The sequence below is a fragment of the Herpailurus yagouaroundi genome, unplaced genomic scaffold, assembly GCF_014898765.1.
Source record: "Herpailurus yagouaroundi ecotype Mexico unplaced genomic scaffold, PumYag 140, whole genome shotgun sequence".
Classification (NCBI taxonomy): Eukaryota; Metazoa; Chordata; class Mammalia; order Carnivora; family Felidae; genus Herpailurus; species Herpailurus yagouaroundi.
Window position 1 is genome coordinate 74,828,823 of NW_024412395.1, and position 21,589 is coordinate 74,850,411.

General features: G+C 38.4%; 1 protein-coding gene across 1 annotated transcript in view; it reads left to right on the forward strand.

The window, feature by feature from the left end:
• Positions 1–9,337: 9,337 nt before the first annotated feature.
• SLC39A10 (solute carrier family 39 member 10) overlaps positions 9,338–21,589 on the forward strand; it is a 147,007-nt gene continuing 134,755 nt past the window's right edge. Inside the window, exon 1 of the mRNA XM_040475717.1 lies at positions 9,338–9,458. The gene's annotated coding sequence lies outside the window, so the exon portion shown is untranslated. The remainder of the gene's footprint in view (positions 9,459–21,589) is intronic.

A 21,589-nucleotide genomic window follows, 5' to 3' on the forward strand; every position in this document is an offset into this window, starting at 1 on the left:
CTGTGCTGACAGCTCAGAGCTGGAAGCCTGCTTCAGTTTCTGTGCCTGCCTCTCTCTCTCTCTCTGCCCTTCCCCCACTGGTGCATGGTTTCTGTCTCTCAAAAATAAATAAAAATGTTTAAAAAAGTTTTTTTTTAATTTTTTTATTGTTTTCAACATTTATTTTTGAGAGACAGAGGATGGGGGGGGGGGCGGGCAGAGAGAGAGGGAGACACAGAATCCAAAGCAGGCTCCAGGCTCTGAGCTGTCAGCACAGAGCCTGACGCAGGGCTTGAACCCACAAACCATAAGATCATGACCCAGGCCGAAGTCAGACACTTAACTGACTGAGCCACCCAGGTACCCCCAAAAAAGTTTTTTAAAATGAGAAAACTGAAATAGTTTTTGTATGACAAATTTACTGTAACAAACTGAAGTACAAGATTCCTCTATAATTATCTTTTCTAATTGGATAATTGGATATTTGTACATAATTTTTGATTTGTAAATACTTTTCCACAAATATATGCTATATGCTGACTTTCATATAAGAAAGGCTATCATTGGAAATAATGTTGTTAGGTTTTCATATTTTGCAAGAGTATTACTTTCCATGTACATGCTCAATCTAAAATTGTTAATTATGAAAAGAACAGGTGTTTTATGAGAGAGAGAACATTTAGTCTTCAATGTGTTTATAACAATAAGAAATGAAAATCTGTGACCATCAATTACATAGTCACAGGTGTATTTTTTGGTGAATGAGAGGCAAACAGATTTTTTCAAACAAAATCACAGGTGATGAAATTGAAAAATAAAGACCACTTTATCCTTACTCTCTCACCCTGGCTGGGAGAATAAGAAAGGTTTAGCCTCACAGGTGTTTTATATGCAAACCATTGGCTCTGATCAAATCACTCAGGGATGGAAATGAGATTTCTGTGGGGGCTCAGGGTGCTCCTATGGAGAAAATATTGGCCAGAGGGTCAGCTGTCTTATGACAATAGCTTTTCAAGTTGCCTTCTTCTGAGCTTCAGTAGAAGAAAAGGAAGATTACTTTTTTTAAAAAAAACAATCTATTCTTGGGGTGTCTGGTGGCTCAGCTGGTAAGTGTCCGACTTCAGCTCAGGTCATGATCTCCTGGTTTGTGGATTTGAGCCCCACCTTGGGCTCTGTGCTGACAGCCCAGAGTCTGGAGCCTGCTTTAGATTCTGTGTCTCTCTCTCTGCCCCTCTTCCGGTGGTGCTCTGTCTGTCATTCTCTCTCTCTCTCAAAAATAAATCAACATTAAAATTTTTTAAAAAAATAGATTGTTCAAAAAAATTTTTTTAATGTTAATTTATTTTTGAGAGAGAGAGACAGAGTGTGAGTGTGGGAGGGGCAGAGAGAGAGGGGAAACACAGAATCCGAAGCAGGCTCCAGGCTCTGAGCTGTCAGCACAGAGCCTGATGTGTGGCTGAAACTCACAAACTGTGAGATCATGACCTGAGCCTAAGTTGGACACTTAACTGACTGAGCCACCCAGGAGCCCCCAAAACAATCTATTTTTAACATTAAGGTAATATGTAAATATGGTTTACAAAAGTTTAAGATAGAGGCACCTGGGTGGCTCAGTCAGTTAAGGGTTGGACTCTTGGTTTGGGCCCAGGTCATGATCTCAAGGGTCATGAGATCAAACCCCACATGGGGCTCTGCGCTGACAGCAGGGAGCCTGCCTGAGATTCTCTCTTTCCCTCTCTCTCTGCCCCTCTCCCTCTCCCTCTCTCAAAATAAATAAACTTTTAAAAAGTTTTAAAAAGTATAAGATAAAAAGGGAAATGGTTTCCCCCTCTCATGATACACCGAATTTCTTTCCCCTAAATTAACCACAGTTAATCATTATTGTGTGTGTGTGTGTGTGTATCTCAGCTTATACAGACTTCTTTTTTCTTTTTAAGTACTTTGCCAGAAACTTTGATGCCCTAAAAGTTTCCCCATTCCTTTTTTAATTATTTATTTAAATCCAACTTAGCTAACATATAGTGTAATAAGGGTTTCAGAAGTAGAATTCAGGGATCATGACTTACATACGACACCCGGTGCTCATCCCAACAAGTGCCCTCCTTAATGCCCCTCACCCATTTAGCCCATCCCCCCACCCAATAACCCTCCAGCAACCCTCAGTTTGTTCTCTGTATTCAACAGTCTCTTACAGTTTGTGCAATTCTTTTTTCTTATTTACACAAGTGCGGTCATACCATACGTATTGCTTTACATCTTGATGAAGACCATATCTTGGAGACCTTTCCAAATCTGCAGATACAAATCTTCCTTCTTCTATTTTTTTAGTTCTATAATATACCACCAAATGCATGTACGGTAAGTTATGCAATCATCGTCTTTTTGACAAACATTTAGGTGGTTTTCAATTTTTGTTTTTGTAAACAATGCTACAATGCAAGTGTATCCATAGGATAATTTTTTAGTTGTAGAATTGCTGGGTCAAAGAGGATATGAATTTCCAATTTTGATAGATACTGCCAAATGCCCTCTTAAAGGGTCGTGCCTTAGTCCCATTGACCGAGAATAAAAGAGCCTCAGTAGCACTGGTTCTTTGCTTAATCATTGTTTCCAGCTACAGTAAAAGAAAAGGGGCCTATTCCAAACACTGGCAGGAACCCACCTACCCCCTGTAGAGTCATCCACCTCTCAGTGCACCAGAGAATTCACTGAACTCTGGTGAAGGCACTCAAAGGCATCACTCTAATTTCACTAGTCAGTTTATCATATAAATATGTATTTAGCATATTTATCAAAGGATATCCACCATATGCTAGTTTCCCTAGAGCTTGCTAATAATCTGGAATTTTTGCATCTGTCCTACATTTCATTTTGTCCTTGGGAAATATATAGTTCCAGCATCTGGATGGCAATAATAAATAATAATAGCTCCCCTATATGGGACTTTTGCTCCAGGAACTCAGAACACATTATGCACATTACCTCATTAATCATAAAAACATCCCTTTAAGGAAGGCATTTTCATCTGTATTTTAAAATTGCATAGAGCTTGAGCAACAGAGTGTTAAGGATTTCCCTTATGGGTCTTCATGAACTAATGGGTTTTATGTATTCGGGTCTCCTGATTTGAGTTCAGCAAAGTTCATGACAGAGGCTCTCTGAGTCCTCTTCACTACAGAAAGTCTCAATACTTTTATAAAAGTATAACCAGAAAATGGAACAGAGGTCTCCAGATAAGACAGAGAAGGTTGTGAACTACTTTTATCAAAAGATTTTGCCTTCTTCTATTAAACAACTGCAAAAAGAATAGAAGCCAGGGCACAGGTAGAGAAGAAACTATATTGTAGATTAAAGTTTACAACAGGATACCAGGGAGTTCTCATGGTGGTAATCAAAATGAGACAGCTGAATCTACAAAGCTTTCTGAAACACTCTCAAGCTACAATCGCATTGGAATGGAGGGAGATGAACTAAAAGTTATGCTTGATTTGATAGACAAGAACAAGAGTTTGGGGGGAAATCATTTAGATTGGCCAGTTGACATTGCCAGGCAAGACCCAATATCAACCTTGGCAGATCAATGTCTGATGATACCAAGGGGTTCGTTCAGTGCCTTCCATTCAGCCTTCCGTCCACCATAGTGTGAAATCTAGTGCTAGTTGCACAGAATTCTTGGTCTGATGTGGGAAGGTTATCTACAGAAGCTCCCTGTGGGCAAGTAGAAACAGAGGCATGACTCCGGCATTTCCTTCAAGCTCGTTGGATTGTTAGCAAGTACACAATGGATTTTTCTATTGGTGCATTTCTATGCTTCTCTCAGAAAAGTTAAGATTCTGGGGAGAATGTCTTACCCAAGAAGGCAGAAATAACTTTCAAGCTGGGATCTCACTCAGGGACCCTCTTCCCACAGTTCTGAGGTCTTAACAAAGGCTGTCCTTATCTCTTCCTGTTGCAATTTACAGCAGAATTTTTCGGCAGAAAAATGCAGTACGGTGAACAGAAAAAACAATACCAAATTCCATAAATAAAATCCCCTCTCCTGCCTTATAACCTCCTCCAAGAATGACTTGTGAACCAGTAGCATAGATCAAAAGACAGTGTGAAGACTTTCCCAGAAAAAGTGCTGGGGCAGGATTTTTTAGCATTTCAAATACTAAAATAGATAGAAGGAATTCAGAAAAATAATGTGCAAAATACTGTGGGCTGTAGTTAGCAGAACTGATTTGCTTTCTATAGTAACAAAACTAGATGTGACTAACTTCAATGCTAAGAACAGCAGAGCTTAGCTGTATGGCTCATATTTATGTTAATTTTGGTGCATTAAAAGTTTTTTCATTGTTTTTGTTGTTTCAGACCACTGAAAAACACAAACACTTTAAGTAGGTGTCCTGAAAAATTGTGCCATATGTGGCCAAAAAGCTTCTTATGATAACATTCATTCGGGATCTGACACTTGAAAGATTTCATAAATGTGAAGCATTTGGTTTAAACAAACACACAATCACATACCAAGCTGTCTTTGGTAAGAAGAGACAAGGTCAGCTCCAAAGGGTTCCTGTCTCCAGTAGGGTTTACCATTAGAGAATGAAGGCAAATTGCCAGTGCCTGTGTACATGAATTTTCTTTGTCCTCTTTTGTTTTGGTTGTGGGGCCTATCCTAGCGATTTTACAAGATGCCCGCTGTGTTCCTGAGAAAATAAAACGTGCTAAGCATGCTTGCCTTCAGCTCGTCCTCACCCGTGGGAGATACCTGCAGTGATTAATTGCTAGACTCCTAACTGCTATTCTCTCCACTCCTTAGGTAGTTTGGTGTTAATCACAACAAAGTTATTCTTTCAAGTGAAAATGCTGGCAGGTCCCTTCAGGTTTTATTGGGCCCTAGAGATTCTTGGCCTAATCTGAATCTGAAGGTTAACTTCCAAAATGTAATTCAATTTATCTGATTTTTTTTTAAGTCGCTGATACTGCCAAAAATATAAGTAACCTTTTTACGATCTTTTTAGGCAGTTCCAGTGGTTTGATAGAATATTTGGTGCAGTAATCTTTGTATTCTCTTAAACTGGAAGGCCTCTCATGGAGCTACACAAAATTTTAGAGCTAGAAGTGGTCTCCCACCTCATCTAATACAAACCTGTCATTTTATCAGGTAGAAAATTTTCACGGTATGATATTTTTTCAAAATATATCACTTTTTTTGGATAAAATAAGATAAGCATATGGTTCAAATGTCAAAAAGCATGAAACTTGAGCAGTGGAAAGTAAGTATTTCCCAGTTACCCAGTTAGCATTCCTGGAGAGAAGCACTTTTCCAGAGATATTTTATGTGTGCTATGACATCCTTTCAGTAAGAGCTCCAGACCTAACAGGGCCAGAGAGGTCACAAATGAATCACAATTTGATAATTATCATAAAGTAGTAGTGGGTCTTCTAATTCCATTATCTATTGGCTCGGCTCAGACTCTTACTATCTTGGACAAGTTAATGAATCTTTCTTCCTCGTTTTCCCCATTCATGTGGTAGCACTAATGATCCCCAGCAGGCAAGATTGTCAGGATTGAGGTAATGTACCAAAGTTTCAGGCAAACCCCTTGATTCTGACCGTGGGAAAAATACAATCTTTTTTTTTTCCTGTTTTCATTTCAAATGCAGAAGACAAAGTCTTACCAAGGTAGGAATGAAGGTATCTATAGACTCTATATGGTAAGAAAGTATGTGTCATGATGTCTGTTTTCACAACTCTAACACTTACTTTCCCAGTCGTGATGAAGTTGACTGGCCTCTTCCTTCCTCATTGCATTAGTGGGTATCTTTTATCTTCTCCAAGACCACTTTACACAACCTGAACATCAGATGCCTCCTCGAAATGCACTACTTTCAAAGATTATACACAGAAAAAATTACTGAAAGTGTAAGAGAGGTGGGGATTTATCATTTAATAAGTACTGATGATGTGACTAGTATGTACCAAGCATTTTGCTAAGTGACACAGAACCAGGAAAAACAAAATGGAGAAAATAGTGCTAAGGACGGCTCTACTTAGGAACTGTTGGAATTCGAGGGACTGCTTGGTCTGAGAGCTACAAAATCACTAGTCTCGCTCCAATCGAAAATTTCAGTAATCAGTGGGGAAAAAAATCCAAGGGTGCCTGGGTGGTTCAGTCAGTTAAATGTCCGACTCTTGATTTCAGCTCAGGTTATGATCTCATGGTTTGTGGGATCAAGGCTGCATCAGGCTCTACACTGATAACACAGAGCCTGCTTGAGATTCTCTCTCTTCCCCTCCCCTGTTTGCTCTCTTCCTCTCTCTCTCTCTCAAAATAAATAAATAAACATTAAAAATCAAAAGAAAACAAGGAAAAAAAGCCAACCAAACAATTTAAAGAATTTAAAGGTATTTATTGTCCATATGACGGACAAATCAAAAAATTGGGCAGGCTTCAAAAACTAATGGCTCTATAATATCAACAAAGCCCTACTTATTTTTCCATTGCTGTACTCTGTCTTCCATGATGTTGCTTTCAACTTAGCCTTGTCTCTTCTGATGGTCTCAAGGAGGTATTCGGATACAACCAAAGTTTCATGCTTCCTAGTTCATATGAACAAAAGCAGAGAGTACTTTTGTGGTAACTCCCATGGGTTAGAGAGAAATTTCCTTGTCCCCAACCTCCTTCCACTGTCTTCACAATCTCATTGTCTCTAATTGGTTCACATGCCCACTCTGAACCAATCACGTGAACAAAAGGATGTGATATTGCTGGTTGGCTTAAGACAGTCAGCAATTAATCCTGGAGCTGGGTGATAGAAACCAAACCATGCTGGGAAACATGTTTACTTAGAAAGTAGAAAGAGGCCAGGATGGTGAGGAGGGATCTCACAAATGTCATCTAGAGCTCTTGTTACTTCTTCTTACTGCATGTCTATTCTATGTTGCTTTCTTGCGTTGACTCCATAAACAAGGTTTTCACTTTGAGTTCCTTCATAAATTTGATTTACACGTGGCTGAGGCTTGCCAGATGGACAACTCTATTTACTTTTTTTTTTTTTAGATATATATAGAGAGAGAGGAAGAGGGGCAGAGAGGGAGAGAATCTTAAGCAGGATCTATGCTCAGCACAGAGCCCAACCCAAGGCTCGATCCCAGAAACCTGGGATCATGACCTGAGCTGAAATCAAGAATCGGGCGCTCAACCAACGGAGCCATCCAGGCCCCCTGCCATGTAACGACTCTCAAAACAAATGCCTGTGACCCTGCAAATCCAAACCTGTCATTCACCTATGATTTTTGTGCTTTAGTTCAAAATTCTCAAATATAATTGGCTTGGCCTATCCTGTGGTTGACTTGCCTAGCAGCTCTCTACACACTGGTCCTCGCCTCCTATAGCAGGAGGAATAGGGTCATCTGATATAATCATGAATAACTAGACCCATCTGTTCAGCAGGGTTTGTGGGTGGGAACAGATTCTTTTGGAAAGGGATGTGGGCAGAAAGGCAATTATATACATCTCTAACCAGAAAAATCCCAGAGGTGAAAAGGATAGGGAGAAAATGACACCAAATTTAAAGATAAAAGGAAAGCTTGGTTCAAAATTAGGCTGTGTGACTGATCATAGATGTTTGCTTTATTCAGTATTTTAACCTTATAATCTCTGCAATTTACTTTTAAAAACATCAAAATACTACCTCAAGGAGAAATATTACAGAAGAAAACAATCTTTGATCATAATCTTGAACCTAAAAAGATATTTACCCTCATTATCTCCCAGGTGTTGGAAAGTGCAACACATCTAAATTTTATGCCTTTTTTTGCAGACTGTTACTTCCTCAAAATGACTTTAAACATTGAAAAGGTGGGGCACCTGGGTGGTGCAGTCGGTTAAGCGTCCGACTTCAGCCAGGTCGCGATCTCGCGGTCCGTGAGTTCGAGCCCCGCGTCAGGCTCTGGGCTGATGGCCTGTTTCCGATTCTGTGTCTCCCTCTCTCTCTGCCCCTCCCCCATTCATGCTCTGTCTCTCTCTGTCCCCAAAATAAATAAAAGTTGAAAAAAAAAATTTAAACATTGAAAAGGCTAACAGAATACCCTAGTAAAAATTCTCCCAACAAAGGTGCATTTCACTCTTAAGTAACTTACCCATTTGCACCTTGGGATTTCCAAGAAGGTGTTAAGAGAGTCCCATGCCATCCCCAGCCTAACCCACTTTGACCCAGATGAACATCTGACTGATTAATATTTTAAAAATAAAAGAAGTAAAAAGAGGATTCTTTCAACACCTCCCACCACCCCTAACGGGGAGTGGATGGGGTTGAGGGCACCCAAAACTTCCCCCTGAGGCATGAAAATTGCACAGAGGTTATCTTGATGGTTCCAATCCTTGAATTAAGAACGCTTTGCCTAGACTAGCCCAGATTTCAAAACATAATAAAGTAAAGTTGAAGGAAAGAAAAATATAAGAAACAGACAACACTTTTCAAAAAAATGTTATTTGGCCTGTGGCTAATTCCGATTTTAGTTAAAAAACAAAACAAAACCCACTGATGGTTAAAACTAAACAGTACTTTAAAAAGAGAAGGGAAGACTTTAGACATAAAGGCAGAATTTTTTAAGTCAACATTTCATGCAGCAGCTCCTGCACGGCCTTCCCATTTCTCAATAGCTTTGATTTGTGGAAATAATGGTTATGCAATTTCCACACATTGTGCTCCAATCACAGCATGTAGGCAACAATGAAAAGAAAACAACTAGATGCACTCGAAGCTGGAGATTTTGATAAGCTTTTCTTTTCATTTCACAAGGGTTTTCAACTTGATGTTTTTCTGAGGCGACTGAGATAGTCCTATTGAGCTTTAATCGGATATATGTGAATACAGGGAAGTGTCTCGTTTTCTTAAATGTATCTATGGCCGCAGCACTGGTTCATCTAGTTGTGAAAAATTAACCAAAAAGAAACTATTGGACTATGAGAATTCCAGAGTTGACAGATTGTTGGTCTTTCTCTTAAAAAAAAAAAAAAAAAATCCCTATGCCATCTGTTTACAAAAGATGAGAAATGTTGGAGAAAATTATTTCCCTTAGGGCACAATGCTACAGCCATTTAGAGAGAGGTCTCTGGCATTTTCAGTGAGGCTTTGGTACCAGGAACAAGACAGCATCAGGTCTGCACTGTCGTTGACCGAGAAAAACAAAGATGACTTCCTCTGGTCCTTATTTTAGTTTTACTCTTTGAACTTTCCAGCAGTTTATTTATGATTGTTGTTATTTTTAATTGGGTACAGATTGTTTTAGGAATCATCTTGGTTCCTTTTTCTGAAGTTTTTTTTTTTTTTTTTTTTTTTTTTTGAGACTGGTTTCTAAGGTGCTCCACCTCCACCACCTGTCACTCTACGGGGGGCTATGACTTGAGGACACTCCTCGGTTCTGAGCTCAGCTGCGGACTGGATGGTGAAAGACAGCGGCAGGAGGAGGAGGAGGTTCAGATTTGGAGGTAGGTGGCAATACAGGATTTCAAAATAAAAATCCCCGCGCTGCCGCTTTCTGATAAATTTTCATACACTCTGTGGACCCGGAGAAATAACACTAATCTCTTGAATGTGATTCTCTCAGAAGGATTTTTCTCCTTACAGACAACACCCTGGGCGTTTCACCTCCTCACCCCATCATTTCTATGTGATTGATCAGACGTTGGTCACCTGTCACTAGATGGCATCGTGTAGTGTTTCCTAACAGCAGTACCTAAACTGGCAAAATTACAGCTTTGCCCATTCGTTTCTGTATTTTCTTCCTTGGTGTGGATCTAGAGAATCTAAATTGGATACTGGATATTTCTTCTTTATTTGTCGTATGGATTTAGTTTTGTAAAATTTGGGTGTTCTTTGAGATCCTTTCTCTCCGTGTGTCTTGCTAGGACGTGACCTCAATGATTCTTAAGTCTGAAATAAATAATAAATTAGTTCTTCCTTTCTGAATTTTCCTCCAAGTCACACACCCAAATATTTACTGATAGGGACTTTGCAGAAATAAAATAAAACTCAACACATCCAGGATCTTTACCTAGACATGCAGGCAGAACAAAATACGTGTATGAAAACGTGTTTTCTCTAAGCATGGCCAGTTCCCAGTTGCAATCTACTTATGGATAAGCCAGGCTGATTGAATAATATAAAAATGATCAGTTGATGCTTTCAGGAACCTGTGAAATTCATAAAGGAAATAGAACAGCAATAAATAAGGAAAACTAACGTAAATAGAATAAAAGTTAATGGTCACAGTCTTATACTTTCCTGGATGTGACAGGTAATTATGACCATTTTTCCCATTTTATTGAGAAATAATTGACAATGACCATTTTTGTTTGTTGTATGCCAATAGACCTTATGTTACTGAAGAATAGATTCTAACTTCTATGCGGTCAATAAAACAAGACAAATCTTCCTAACTTTTAATTATGACTTAATGACCTGAAAACTTCTAAATAATAACAAATGATAAAATGTACTATTTGGAATGAGGCTAACAAGATAGATGACAGAGAGATCAGATGATACATAGCATCTATAACATTACTTGATATTCTGAATAGCTGTCTAAAATCTATAATATTAATTTTCTATTTTCATTTATTTACTATCTGAAAAGACAGTTCTGTTTTAATTTGTCTTTGTGTTTTATTTCATTCATTCAACAAATATTAGCTAAACACACTATGTTGGCTTAGATGATAGAGATGCAAAAGTAAGTAGGACACTTACTTACTAGTAAGTAGTAAATTTGCCCTCAAAAAATTTTTAGTCTTCTACATTGTTAAGAATCCATAAAGTAAGTTTCGGAATCAATCACTGGGGTTAGGGGGAGGAGGAGAGAGGGATACTGGGAGAGAGAAACAAAAAGAAGAACTGCAAAGAGTCTTAGACCAGGCAACAGGATGCATGGTTATGGTCAAAGCTCTGCTAATAGACCCTGGAGCTCCCTCACTGTATATGTAAATGAAATAATTTTATAATAAAGTGTTTTGTAGGGGTGCGTGGGTGACTCAGTTCGTTGAGCGTCTAACGCCTTAATTTTGGCACAGATCATGATCCCAGGGTCGTGGAATGGAGCCCCGAGTTGGGCTCTGCACTGAGTGTGAAGCCTGCTTGAGATTCTCTCCCTCTCTCTCTCTCTCTCTCTCTAATAAATTTTTAAAAATTTTTTTAAAAGACTAAAGTGTTTGTAAATTGTAAAATACTTTTTTTTAATTTTTTTTTTATGTTTTTATTTATTTTTGAGACAGAGAGAGACAGAGCATGAACGGGGGAGGGTCAGAGAGAGAGAGACACACAGAATCTGAAACAAGCTCCAGGCTCTGAGCTGTCAGCACAGAGCCTGATGCGGGGCTCAAACTCACGGACTGAGAGATCACGACTCGAGCTGAAGTCGGACGCCCAACCGACTGAGCCACCCAGGCGCCCCTATAAAATACTTTTTAAATGTACAACTTTTTAAAGCTTTTTAATTTCTTTCTATAAGAACCCCGCGGTTTTCTAATAGAACTTTCATCCAGCAATCAAATCTTCCTTCCTCTTAATTTACCCTCTATTTCAAAATTCCAACTGCATAAATAAACCCTATTAAGTTTACAATTCCCCTTGTGAAACAAAACAGAAACACCAGGATCTTGGAGAGTAAAAAGGTAGAAAGCTAAACTAAATGGCCCTGTGATCACATCAGACTCTGAAACATTGAGACTCTGGGATGATCACTTTCCCATTCTCTACTCTGCTAATTCTTGTTGCTTCCCTTGGTTTTTGCACATGAGAAATAGAATTTCAAGCACATTTAGTTACAATAACACATGTGTGATAAAGGGACCTCTTGAAAGTTTCATTTTGGTCCTATAACTACCTCGTTTACACTTTGGTGGTAGAAAAAAAAGATCCAGTTGATGACTGCATTAAGAGATTCGGTACAATAGCATCTATTCTTAGACTAGTTTGATAATTATGCAAAATATTTCTTATTTTCCATTATGGCCAGTCATTTCATATTCTCCAAAAGGAAAATCAGAAAACCTATTTTCCAGGGGCACCTAACTGGCTCAGTCAGTAGAGTATGCAACTCTTGATCTCAAGGTCATGAGTTCCAGCCCCACATTGAGGTGGAGCCTACTTAAAAAAACAAAACTTATTTTTCCACAGATTGTATGCAGAAATAAACATGTAAGGAACTCTAAACTCAAATATATGTAAAATCACAATGAAAAATACATAAAATGGGGTCCTTTGTCAAGTCCTTGACTGGATCTGGATATGGAAAAGGGTTTTTTATCTTAATTCCCTAGTCTATTATCTGAGGATTTTGTGGGTTTTAACATTTTTTTTATATTTATTTTATTTTTGAGAGAGAAGTGCCTGAGTGGGAGAAGGGGCAGAGAGAGAGAGGGGGGGAGATACAGAATCCCAAGCAGGATCCAGGCTCCGAGCGGTCAGCACAAAGCCCAACGTGGGGCCTGAACCCACAAACGACAAGATCATGACCTGAGCTAAAGTCAGACTTTCAACCAACTGAGCCACCCAGGCACCCCTGAGGATTTTGTCTGTTATTCTGTTACTGTATTAAGTTGCATTTTTAGTATGATGACAGGTTATAAATAAAGGCAAACTTCTAATTAAGCATTTGGGCTGAAAATGTTCCCTCAATATATCAGTATATCCTTGTTTGAAATAGTCTTATTTCACTAGGAAAAGAGAAAAAGTTGCTTGGATTCATTCTACCTAAAGTAAATTATGCCTATCCTTATTTTGAATGATTAGTTTTGTTCTAGAATATTTATTTGCCATCACATAGGCTGGGAGAAAACTTGAAGGGTTGGAAATGAAAGTTCAGAGATCGAGATATCTATCTACCGTATTATTTGTTTCCTGGCCTTCCCTTCATTTTTCAGGTTCATGACATTTTTCTCTTTGTTTAAAATATTATTTCAAGCCAACCAAATGTCTCAAGAATGAATTATTAGTATTTGTGCACAAGAAACCTAGAAAATGGAGTTCTACATCATCAGTTCCACAGACCATAGCATTTAAGCCTTTTACCTCAGTATATTTTGGCAAAAAGATGGTCTTTATCATAAAAGTGTATGTACCCACATTTAGCCATGAACAAAACGTCCCTGGAAAGAAGCAGAGATTTTTTTTTAAAACTTATTTTGGGAAAGTGTGCTGAGGGTTTTCCCTAAAAATAAAATGGCATTTCATCAGTACTGGTCATTTTTTAGCCACATATGACAAATGATCACAGATGCTCATAAAAATCTAAAAGGAACTGAATGTTGTTCTCTTCTGACACGACAAATGTCTTTCCTTTAACTGCATTTTAAAACAAAAACAAACTTTACCACTTTGATTAAAGAGAATACAGGAAGCCATATGGTCCCACCCAGAGTTCCTGCATTCAAAATGTCCTCATGGGGAAGAAGGTTGAAGGTGTTTTTAAGAACAGAACTTTCATGTTTCTGCCTGTTAACAATGGCACTTCCTGTTTTGACCTCTAACTATGCTAGGCTATCAAGAAAGCAAAATGATAGACTTCTGCTTTTTGCACAATAAAGAGCATTCTTACTCCCTGTCGCCATGTGTGTTTAGAGTGAAGATTATTGAAGCTCAGTTTTCCTGAGATCCTACACATTGATCTGTGGTCTCCCAACAAAGGCTGGGATTTTCAAAAATTTCGGTTATCTAGCCATTAGCTTGGTATTGAAGTCAAAAGAATATGCACTGTTCTTTGTCTCAAAGACAAATACAGCTACATGTTGCTTCTAAATGGCCCCAGTGTTTTACCAAAATTTATTAACAGCCCTTAAGTGAGTCAGGACTCTGTGACTGCCTCCTTTTAATATACCGTCTTCTGGGGTGCCTGGTGGCTCAGTCCGTTGAGCATCCAGCTCTTGACCTCAGCTTAGGTCTTGATCTCAGGGTCATGAGTTGAGTTCAAGTCCTATGTTGAGCTCCACACTGGGCATGAAGCCTACTTAAAAAAAAAAAAATTAGAAAAGACTCTTTCTCTCAAAAAAGAGAAAAAGGAAGAAAGTAAGGAGACAGAGAAGGAAGGAAGGAAACAGAAAAGAAGAAAAATAGAAAAGGTGGGAGGAAGGGAGGGAGGAAGGAAGGAAAGAAAGAAAAATTAGAGTAGAGTGAGAAGGCCATCACTTCAAAGTGATGACAGATTGGCAGAGGCTCTGAGAGGGAGGGCCTCAGGTCCCTCCCCAAGAGAATATTTGTCTTCGGGCAAGAAAGAATTCAAGAGCAAGCCATTTAGAGAAAGGGACAAAGATTTATTAAATATAAAAGTAAGAAAGGAGCTACTTTATAGACAAAGTAGCAGTCTTTCCTCCCAGGTAAGGAAGAGGAGTCTCCCTTTGCTTCTAACTAAGGGTTTTAGAAGTTTGTTTGTTTGTTTGTTTGTTTGTTTGTTTGTTGAGGTTTTTTTAAATTAGCTAAACCACAGGGGTGCCTGCCTGGTGCAGTTGGTAGAGCATTTGACTCTTGATCTTAGCATTGTAGGTTCAAATCCCATGTTGGGTATATAAAGTACTTAAAAATAAAATCTTTTTTAAAAAATGTAGCTAACCATATAGGGAGGGGCATACTTTTTAACTTTGGGTTAAAATTTACATTAGGTGGTTGGTTTTTCCATTGTGTTAGGGTGTGTTAGGGTTGTGGAATTACCCACAGGGAGAAATATTAAGAATACCCAGCATTTATGACTTCTACTGCTGGAGGGAGCGGGGTCTTGTGGTCTTCCATGAGTCAGATCTTGTGACTCTTTGTATAAGTTGCTGACTTTTAGAATAAGGGTCAGCCTAAAGCCAAAATGGCTTTACTTTGGTTAATTTGTCTCCTAAGCTTCCCTTCCTTCCTGCTTCAAAAGTAAGAAAAAAACAAAAAACAAAAACTGCTTGACAGATTCAATAATCTGAATACCTGTTGCTTCCCGAAACGAGAAAAAAAAAAATTTTTTTTAAGCAAATCCTGTGTCACTTAGTATAAAAACCAATTCATGTTATTTTTTAAAAAGTAAATACAGGGGCGCCCGGGTGGCTCAGTCGGTTAAGCTTCAGCTCAGGTCTTCAGCTCAGGTCACGATCTCACGGTCCGTGAGTTCAAGCCCAGCGTCGGGCTCTGGGCTGATGGCTCGGAGCCTGGAGCCTGCTTCCGATTCTGTGTCTCCCTCTCTCTCTCTGCCCCTCCCCCGTTCATGCTCTGTCTCTGTCTCAAAAATAAAAATAAACGTTGAAAAAAAAAGTAAATACAGATTACGGTGCGCCAAAGTGGCTCAGTTGGTTAAGCGTCCAACTTTGGCTCAGGTCATGATCTCATGGCTTGTGAGCTCCAGCCCAGCATCATGCTCTGTGCTGACCCCTCAGAGCCTGGAGCCTGCTTAGGATTCTGTCTCCCTCTCTCTCTGCTCCTCCCTTGCTCACACTCTGTCTCTGTCTCTCTCTCAAAAATAAATAAATGTTAAAAAAAATTAAAAAGATAAAAAGTAAATGCAGATTGATGGAATGCTGAAAATAAATAACAAGCATTTTAGAAGGTAATGTACTCAAAGTTAAAAAAAATACTACTACATATTGAAAGAGGACACTATTTAAAGTAGAAAAAATTTCAGAACAATTCTATTTTCTCTGTTATTGTGAGAGCAACAGTTTATTAGAAGTGAAAATGTATTTTCTCAACAACGACAAACCTTACCCTGGAATTTGTACTTCAGTTCTTGAAAGAAGTTATATATTTCTATATTCATAAAAAAGCAATGTGTGGGCTTTCTTTCCTAGATTCTATAAAATCTTCCTGACATATAAGTGCATATACTATGTAATATATGTATAGACATAAATGTTTTAGGAAGACTAAGTGACTGCTTTTTAAAAGTATTTCAGTAACTGGGATAAATACAGTAAAAACAAATTCCTTTAAGCATTTATTACTATCATTAATGGTTTATGTATCACTTTTTAAAAAATAAGAAATGTATATGTTTCAATTCCAGATTGATACTCATACCAAATGATACTAAAACAATAAAACATTTTCTAAAGCAGAAAATAAGCAAAACATCCTCCAAGGTTGCTAACAGCAAAATTGTCGACTGCTAATCCTATTTGGAAATCTGTGCAACTTGATGAGCAAATGCATGAAAGATATTAATGGGGATATCTGAGAAAACCAAAGATAACTAGAAATGTCAATTTTTAGAATGTATTCTAGGGCAAAAATAAGTTTTAAATGCAGAAGATTTTCTGGCACAATAACTAAAGTGATTAGGTTTACTTTTATAAATTTATAAAACTGAAATAACAATAGGTAACTGTCAAAAAGGAATGTTTTCTCCTTTTCCATAAAACAACAAACACTTTGGGGGCACCTGGGTGGCTCAGTCAGTTAAGCATTCCACTTCAGCTCAGGTCATGATCTTAAGATCCATGAGTTCAAGTCCCGCAGCTCAGAGCTTGGAGCCTGCTTCAGATTCTGTGTCCACCCCCAGCCCCCTACCTGCCCCTCCCCTGCTCACGCTCTGTCTCTCAAAAATAAATAAATGTGAAAAAAAAATTAAAAACAAAACAACCCCCCCCAAACACTTTGTTAAATAATTTTGCTGTAAAAATGATCACTGGTAGATACTTTCCTTAATTCTTGATTTATGTGTAATTTTTATATATTTTCCACAGGGTAAAGCACCTGTGGAAAATATATAAAAGCTTTTATGTATAGCTTTATATAAAGCTTTTATATATTTTCCACAGGTAAAGAGTTGATGAGTTGTCTTGATTCATTATCAATAGCAGTCAGGTCAGAGGACTAGATAACAGATAAATAACTTTTGAAAAACCTTTATAAATAAAATATATAATGTGGCCATGATAATCCATCAAGTTCAAGGAGATACTCAATATCTGCGATCACTTTTATTTCTAAAAGTCAATTGCTCAGCAGGCCCAGTTTTCGATGGTGAGTGCTAAAGAGCAGAAACTATGGAATCAGCTGGTCTGTATTTAGATTATAGCGTAGTAGTACCACTCATTAGTATCTCTAGTAAATTACGCAATTTACCCCAGTAAACTGTTGTTTTCTCCTTTTTAAATGGAAATGTAACAGCCCCTTCTTCACGAGGTTGTTCAGAGCCTTAAATGAGATAATTCCTCCATAGTGCGATGTCTGAGACACAGTAAACATGCTATAAAATTACCAGTTGTAATAATATTGTTGATGTCGGTGCGAATGATGATGCTTATCCTATTAGGGTTTTAAATTTCCTCTTGACCTGAGAGTTTCAGTTTTATCTGGGACTAGAAGTGAGCACACACACACCCGCCCCCACCCCACCATTCATGCTCTCCTTGAGACCGCAATATCTACAGAGAAGTAAAATGTTAGAATTACACTCTCCCGTTCCTGACACCTTCACATCTCAGTAGTTCTAAGGAAGTATGTAGACTCCAAGAAGGAAAAAGCCAACCCTGGATTTGTGGGAGCCACAATTGAAGGGACAGAACCCACAATGCCAGCACTGTTTTCTCTGAGATTTGTTCTCTTTACAGTGAAAACTATTGGGCTCAAAGCCCTGAATTTCATCAACTCAAAGGTGTAAATCTTGAGGTCAGTTTAAATCTCAAATGTGAAATTATAACCCTAGAGGATTCAATACAATTATAATGTCAAGTTTGGAAGTTCAGGAACATAACATCTATATACCAAGGAAAACAGAGGGAATTAACAGGCTATAAAAATCACAAAAGCTAGAAATATGCAGTGGATTAGGGTTAGATGGGGAGCCATTTTGATGCTAATTAGGATTGCAAACCCCTCCCAAGACCAGGGCAGAAATACTTACTCTGAGCCTGGCTGAGAGCATTCTGACCTCTCACCCTGTCTTCCACTGACCAAGATAGAAGAATAGTTATTTAAGGGAGAGCAAAACTGCATCCTTTTTCTTTGGACCTAAAGCACCTTGAAAGCTGTTGCCGGGTAAGTCTTCTTATGTTCAACCCACCCTATGCTTAAGACAAATTAGTACCAAGGCCATGGAAAGGATACTTAGTAATGTAGTGTGTATTTCCTTACTATATAAATATTTGAACTGAAGTCATGGGGAATGGCAGTGGACCAAGAATCAAGAATGGCAGAGTGCTTCTGGGCTATTAGTGGAATATTTTCTTGAAGACATAAACTTGAATTTCTACATCATAGAAACTGACCCTCCATGGAGAAATTTTGCCACCTTTAATCTGGAGATTCACATACCTTATCCCCTTCCCTCTTCCAGCCCCATCTCTCATCATTACCAGAGTAACCAAGCTAGGAATTACTAACTATAGGGAAGAATGTAAGTGTTTGGCATGAAGGAAGTTAAATTATTGATGTGAGTTGTACACACATGCAATCATTCATTTGAAGATTTAAATTGTTACATCTGTGTTTTTCAAAGGAAGTCTTTGTAAGAAGAAACACAACTCAGGTGACTGGCCCTTTGCCATATCTCTAAGCCAGGTTAACTGTTCATTTAAGGTCTTATGAGTCAATAGTGTGGTCCACAGAATTATAATTGTGAAGAACCAATAAGACAGATTACAGGTTTGATTTGATCTTCTCAAGATTTCTTTCAATTCTGTGCAAAACTGTGTAAGAAGTGTGTGTGTGTGTGTGTGTGTGTGTGCACTTTGCTGGGTCAGGGAGAAACATTTTCTTTTCCCTCCTAGATTCTGTGGCTGGTCTAAGAATTAAACCAACATAAAGCAGATTAACGGGAGAATAACCTACAAATTTATTTAATATATTTTTTTACAAATGCATGAAAGTCTTCAGATAGAAAATGGAGACCTGGGGCACCTGGGCGGCTCAGTCATGATCTCACAGTTTGTTAGTTCGAGCCCCGCGTCGGGCTCTGTGCTGATAGCTCAGAGCCTGGAGCCTGCTTCAGGTTCTCCCTTTCTCTCACTCCTGCTCACTCTGTGTGTTTCTCTTTCTCTCAAAAATAAATAAAACATTAAAAAAAAAAAAAAAGAAAATGAAGACCTGAAGAAGCCATCAGGCTCAAAAGCTCATAAAACTTATTACACAAAGAATGATAAATTGTGAGGATCTGATAAGACAAAGGGGCATGGGTTAGGGTGAATTGTGTGTCCCAGTGAATTGTGGGACAGTGATTAGGAATTATACGATAGGGAAACTAGTGGAAGATAAGGGTTATTTTAATATGCGTGTATGAAAGGACTTCCAGTCCCTGGTGATAAGACTGTTCTCTTCCTGGTTGAGGGAGGGTGCTTTTCCCTTTGGAAATTTTATGACCTGCTTTTAGGTAGAAAGAGGGAGACCCAATAGCCCTTCATTCATCTTCTGTTTCTTAAGTTCCTTCAGTAGAGAGAGAGATCCCAGGTAGGCTCTGCACTGTCAATGCAGAGCCCAATGTAGGGCTCAAACCCGCAAACCTGAGATCACGGCCTGAGATCATAAGCCAAGCCGAGCAGAAGTCTGACTCTTAATCAACTGAGCCTCCCAGGTGCCCCTGGGGTGGCATGTTCTTAATCCCTTCACCTGATAAAGTTTTCAAATTAGAAAAAAGGAAACTTTCTGGGGCACCTGGGTGGCTCAGTTGGCTAAGCATCTGACTCTTGATTTGGGCTCAGGTCTTGATCTCACTGGTCATTAATTTGAGCCCCGTGTCAGGCTGCTCCACGCTGTCAGTGAGGAGCCTGCTTGGGATTCTCCCTCTCTCCCTCTCTCCCTGCCCCTCCCCTGCTCTCTCTCTCTCTCTTAAAATAAATAAATTAACTTAAAAGAAAAAAAATATATATGTATATATATACATATATAAAGAAAAAAGAAAAATTTCAACAACAAAAATCTTTTTAATTTCTATTGTGAAATAATTTCGTAGCTACAGACAGTGGTGCATAGGTATGCTGATTGTTACAACATCTCGGTAATCGGCAGAGTAAACACACCTCAGTCCTTCAGTTAACAGCCAGATAGTCTGACGCTTGTGTGTAATTTAGTCAGAAAATAAGCAATTTAATCAGCAAAGATTTCCAGGCTGATCAGAAAATTGAACTAGTAAATTGTTAAGTCAGTTAAATACGTAAAATTGTAATGGGAAAGATACATTGCTAGGATGACCTTATCTCTTTGAATTGATCGTTAATTCCAAAACACTTGAATGATGTGATGAGGGAATATATTCAGAAAAATCAAAGGACAATCTGAACACTAAAAAAAGTTCCTCTCCTAAACCAATCAATTAAAAGAACTGATTCGAATTGCAAAACACTTTTATGAAATGATGAAATGGAATATTAAATGAACGTAAAAGGAAGTTAGGGAGGACCATAAACAATGAAAATAAATGCAGATAAATCTGCATATAATGTTAACAGGCACCCTAAGACAATTAAAAAGCTTGTGCAGTTTTTATAGTGCTGCCCACATTGGAAAGGTGGAAGTGGAAGAATCAAAGATAAGTTATATCTTATTATACCACTTGTATAATACAAAGATTAAGATAAGATGATTAAATAGTGTATGTGTTTCCTGGGGAACTACCGTTGAACTTAGAAGATAACATAACGAGTTTTCAAACCCTGCCTTATGTTATATATTCTCCGCTGGAATTGCTTTGTGTTCTTAATTTTTCTTTTCTTTTCTTTTCTTTTTTTTTAATATGTTGCACCTTTATATTAGCTGTGCCAGGGTACAATTTTAAAGATAAAAGAAAATTACTTACAGGCCCAGACAGATCAGTAGGCGTTTTGGGTCAGTGACAACTTGGAAGTGTGCTGGGGGGTGTCCACTCCCTGGGATAGAAGCTCAGACTCCAGGCTGTGGGAAGGCCTGATGTGTGAATTAACTGTGTTGGTACAAACCCTCTTCCAACTTAAAAAATTTAAGCCACTGTAGGAGGCCCATACCAAGTTTAGATCTCTGACAAGTTCTCTCATAGAAAGTATGTGATTTAGAAGATTAAAACCTCAAGGAGAACAGTGTTCAGGAAATGGAGGTTACAGGGAACCACACAAGAAGCTTTATGATTGTTTTGTGCCTCACAAAAACAAAGCAATGCCATGAGCACACTAATGAAACCTAATATCTGATACATCAGGAATAAAAGGTGCTCACAGGATTAATTTTTCTTTCTTGTACCTTGCTGTGTATGCTCAAAGGTCTCCACTCTACAGAGCTTCAAGGGGATTGTGTTTCTTCCAAGACCATGTGAACCTTGAGTTTTATTTTTCTTCTATTGACATGGGCGATAGTGGTTTGTTTTCGCATCTTTGATTCTTGATCCCAATCTGCAAGCTGTTTTAATGTACAATAATTTTGATAACTAATAAGAGTTTAAGTTCTGAATTATTTTTATTGTTAAATAAAATATTGTTAATTGAAGATAAATAAAGATAATTGGCCACTTCTGTAGCCAAGTAGATATATCTTTTATTTTTATTTTTATTTTGTTTATTTATTTATTTAAAAAAAATTTTTAATGTTTATTTATTCTTGACAGAGAGAGAGAGAGAGAGAGACAGAGCATGAGCGGGGGAGGGGCAGAGAGAGAGGGAGACACAGAACCTGAAGCAGGCTCCAGGCTCTG